We start from the raw sequence: 5,096 nt of genomic DNA on the forward strand, positions 1-5,096 counted from the left end.
AGTTCTACAACCTACTCTGTCTGTTTGAGTTCTTCTACCAACCTACTCTGTCTATTTGAGTTCTACCAACCTACTCTGTCTGTCCGAGTTCTACCACCTACTCTGTCTGTCCAAGTTCTACCGCCTATATCCTGGCACAGGACTGGCCATGTGTGTCAGCTCCAGGACCCAGCCTCCTCCACTCCCCTTCCTCTCAGACATATCCTGGCACAGGACTGGCCATGTGTGTCAGCTCCAGGACCCAGCCTCCTCCACTCCCTTATTCTCAGACATATCCTGGCACAGGACTGGCCATGTGTGTCAGCTCCAGGACCCAGCCTCCACTCCCCTTCCTCTCCTTTTTGTAGTTTCTTCCTGTGGTCTTGATTGAGACAAGTTTACCAAAGAGCTCTCATGTGTTTAGTCGAAGGAGAAGAGAATGAGGGAGGGTGTAACGAGTGCGCTGATAGTCGGGAAGCAAGTTCAGGGAGTGACTGTTTTAATAAATATAATAAACAATGAACACGAAACACAAACAACACACCGACATGAAACAGAATCAATAACACCTGAGGAAAGAACCATGGGGAGTGACAGATATAGGGAAGATAATCAGGAGCTGATGGAGTCCAGGTGAGTGTCATGAGCGCTGGTGACAGGTATGCGGGATAATCAGCAGCCTGATGAACTGGAGGCCGGAGAGGGAGAGTACGTGACAGAGGGTGATACTTTGTGTTTAGTAAAGACTTTCTCCCCAGGGAATAACTCTGTTCTGTAACGTCAACACTTTGTTCCCAGGGAATAATGTAAAAGAGAACCTGTTTTACCTGGTAATGTATACTGTACATATTTGACACTACAGCAGACTAAAAGCCATATCTATCCACACTAAAACATCACCAGTCCCTCTGTCTCATAGGGCAGTGTTTTGTTTACAATGCCTTTCCTGTGTTTACTGTCCACACCCTGAGAGAGAGAGAGAGAGAGAGAGAGAGAGAGAGAGAGAGAGAGAGAGAGAGAGAGAGAGAGAGAGAGAGAGAGAGAGAGAGAGAGAGAGAGAGAGAGAGAGAGAGAGAGAGAGAGAGAGAGAGAGAGAGAGAGAGAGGAGAGAGAGAGAGAGAGAGAGAGAGAGAGAGAGAGAGAGAGAGAGAGAGAGAGAGAGAGAGAGAGAGAGAGAGAGAGAGAGAGAGAGAGAGAGACTGTAGTTTCTCAGAGCTGAGAGAGATCTCAGGCTACTGTGACCCCATGTAGCTCAATTGGTAGAGCATTGTGCTTGCAGAGCCAGGGTTGTGGGTTTGATTCCCACAGAGGACCAGTATTAACAAGTAGGAGAATGTATGTCTACTAGAACTGTATGTCGGTTACTGTTAACTCAGGTCTCCAGTCACTGAGAGGGGACCAGACCTAGTACTGTAGGTTACTGAGAGGAGACCAGACCTAGTACTGCACTGTAGGTCACTGAGGGACCAGACCTAGTACTGTACTGTAGGTTACTGAGAGGAGACCAGACCTAGTACTGCACTGTAGGTCACTGAGAGGGGACCAGACCTAGTACTGCACTGTAGGTCACTGAGAGGGGACCAGACCTAGTACTGTAGGTCACTGAGAGGAGACCAGACCTAGTACTGCACTGTAGGTCACTGAGGGGACCAGACCTAGTACTGTACTGTAGGTTACTGAGAGGAGACCAGACCTAGTACTGCACTGTAGGTCACTGAGAGGGGACCAGACCTAGTACTGCACTGTAGGTCACTGAGAGGGGACCAGACCTAGTACTGTAGGTCACTGAGAGAGGACCAGACCTAGTACTGTACTGTAGGTCACTAAGAGGGGACCAGACCTAGTACTGTAGGTCACTGAGAGGACCAGCCCTAGTACTGCACTGTAGGTTACTGAGAGGGGACCAGACCTAGTACTGCACTGTAGGTCACTGAGAGGGGACCAGACCTAGTACTGTACTGTAGGTTACTGAGAGGGGACCAGACCTAGAACTGTACTGTAGGTCACTAAGGGGGACCAGACCTAGTACTGTAGGTCACTGAGAGGGGACCAGCCCTAGTACTGCACTGTAGGTTACTGAGAGGAGACCAGACCTAGTACTGCACTGTAGGTCACTGAGGGGACCAGACCTAGTACTGTACTGTAGGTTACTGAGAGGAGACCAGACCTAGTACTGCACTGTAGGTCACTGAGAGGGGACCAGACCTAGTACTGCACTGTAGGTCACTGAGAGGGGACCAGACCTAGTACTGTAGGTCACTGAGAGGGAGACCAGACCTAGTACTGCACTGTAGGTCACTGAGGGGACCAGACCTAGTACTGTACTGTAGGTTACTGAGAGGAGACCAGACCTAGTACTGCACTGTAGGTCACTGAGAGGGGACCAGACCTAGTACTGCACTGTAGGTCACTGAGGGGACCAGACCTAGTACTGTAGGTCACTGAGAGAGGACCAGACCTAGTACTGTACTGTAGGTCACTAAGAGGGGACCAGACCTAGTACTGTAGGTCACTGAGAGGGGACCAGCCCTAGTACTGCACTGTAGGTTACTGAGAGGGGACCAGACCTAGTACTGCACTGTAGGTCACTGAGAGGGGACCAGACCTAGTACTGTACTGTAGGTTACTGAGAGGGACCAGACCTAGAACTGTACTGTAGGTCACTAAGAGGGGACCATAAGGTTATGAATGGTTAAGGTCTGGGATAGGGTTATGAATGGTTAAGGTCTGGGATAGGGTTATGAAGGGTTAAGGTCTGGGATAGGGTTATGAGTGGTTAAGGTCTGGGATAGGGTTATGAATGGTTAAGGTCTGGGATAGGGTTATGAATGGTTGGGATAGGTTATGAATGGTTAAGGTCTGGGATAGGGTTATGAAGGGTTAAGGTCTGGGATAGGGTTATGAATGGTTAAGGTCTGGGATAGGGTTATGAATGGTTAAGGTCTGGGATAGGGTTATGAATGGTTAAGGTCTGGGATAGGGTTATGAAGGGTTAAGGTCTGGGATAGGGTTATGAAGGGTTAAGGTCTGGGATAGGGTTATGAATGGTTAAGGTCTGGGATAGGGGGAATAGGGTTATGAAGGGTTAAGGTCTGGGATAGGGTTATGAAGGGTTAAGGTCTGGGATAGGGTTATGAAGGGTTAAGGTCTGGGATAGGGTTATGAAGGGTTAAGGTCTGGGATAGGGTTATGAAGGGTTAAGGTCTGGGATAGGGTTATGAAGGGTTAAGGTCTGGGGGTTATAGGGTTAGGTTAAGGGTTAAGGTCTGGGATAGGGTTATGAAGGGTTAAGGTCTGGGATAGGGGGTTATAGGGATTGGTTAAGGTCTGGGATAGGGTTATGAATGGTTAAGGTCTGGGATAGGGTTATGAATGGTTAAGGTCTGGGATAGGGTTATGAAGGGTTAAGGTCTGGGATAGGGTTATGAATGGTTAAGGTCTGGGATAGGGTTATGAATGGTTAAGGTCTGGGATAGGGTTATGAATGGTTAAGGTCTGGGATAGGGATGAATGGTTAAGGTCTGGGATAGGGTTGAATGGTTAAGGTAAGGGTTAGGTCTGGGATAGGGTTATGAATGGTTAAGGTCTGGGATAGGGTTATGAATGGTTAAGGTCTGGGATAGGGTTATGAATGGTTAAGGTCTGGGATAGGGTTATGAAGGGTTAAGGTCTGGGATAGGGTTATGAATGGTTAAGGTCTGGGATAGGGTTATGAAGGTTAAGGTCTGGGATAGGGTTATGGGATAAGGTTATGATAGGGTTGAAGGGTTAAGGTCTGGGATAGGGTTATGAAGGGTTAAGGTCTGGGATAGGGTTATGAATGGTTAAGGTCTGGGATAGGGTTATGAATGGTTAAGGTCTGGGATAGGGTTATGAAGGGTTAAGGTCTGGGATAGGGTTATGAAGGGTTAAGGTCTGGGATAGGGTTATGAATGGTTAAGGTAAGGGTTAAGGTCTGGGATAGGGTTTAAGGAATGAAGGGTTAAGGTCTGGGATAGGGTTATGAATGGTTAAGGTCTGGGATAGGGTTATGAAGGGTTAAGGTCTGGGATAGGGTTATGAAGGGTTAAGGTCTGGGATAGGGTTATGAAGGGTTAAGGGTTAAGTCTGGGATAGGGTTATGAATGGTTAAGGTCTGGGATAGGGTTATGAATGGTTAAGGTCTGGGATAGGGTTATGAATGGTTAAGGTCTGGGATAGGGTTATGAAGGGTTAAGGTCTGGGATAGGGTTATGAATGGTTAAGGTCTGGGATAGGGTTATGATTGGTTATAGGTTAAGGGTTAAGGTCTGGGATAGGGTTATGAATGGTTAAGGTCTGGGATAGGGTTATGAAGGGTTAAGGTCTGGGATAGGGTTATGAATGGTTAAGGTCTGGGATAGGGTTATGAATGGTTAAGGTCTGGGATAGGGTTATGAATGGTTAAGGTCTGGGATAGGGTTATGAATGGTTAAGGTCTGGGATAGGGTTATGAATGGTTAAGGTGAGGGATAGGGTTATGAAGGGTTAAGGTCTGGGATAGGGTTATGAAGGGTTAAGGTCTGGGATAGGGTTATGAAGGGTTAAGGTCTGGGATAGGGTTATGAAGGGTTAAGGTCTGGGTTATGAATGGTTAAGGTCTGGGTTAAATGGTTAATGTCTGGGATAGGGATATGAATGGTTAAGGTCTGGGATAGGGTTATGAAGGGTTAAGGTCTGGGATAGGGTTATGAATGGTTAAGGTCTGGGATAGGGTTATGAAGGGTTAAGGTCTGGGATATATGGGTTATGAATGGTTAAGGTCTGGGATAGGGTTATGAATGGAATGGTTAAGGTCTGGGATAGGGTTATGAATGGTTAAGGTAAGGGTTAAGGTCTGGGATAGGGTTATGAATTGGTTAAGGTCTGGGATAGGGTTATGAAGGGTTAAGGTCTGGGATAGGGTTATGAATGGTTAAGGTCTGGGATAGGGTTATGAATGGTTAAGGTCTGGGATAGGGTTATGAATGGTTAAGGTAAGGGTTAAGGTCTGGGATAGGGTTATGAATGGTTAAGGTCTGGGATAGGGTTATGAAGGGTTAAGGTCTGGGATAGGGTTATGAAGGGTTAAGGTCTGGGATAGGGTTATGAATGGTTAA

Source organism: Oncorhynchus keta, unplaced genomic scaffold (assembly GCF_023373465.1).
Source record: "Oncorhynchus keta strain PuntledgeMale-10-30-2019 unplaced genomic scaffold, Oket_V2 Un_contig_1178_pilon_pilon, whole genome shotgun sequence".
Taxonomy (NCBI): domain Eukaryota; kingdom Metazoa; phylum Chordata; class Actinopteri; order Salmoniformes; family Salmonidae; genus Oncorhynchus; species Oncorhynchus keta.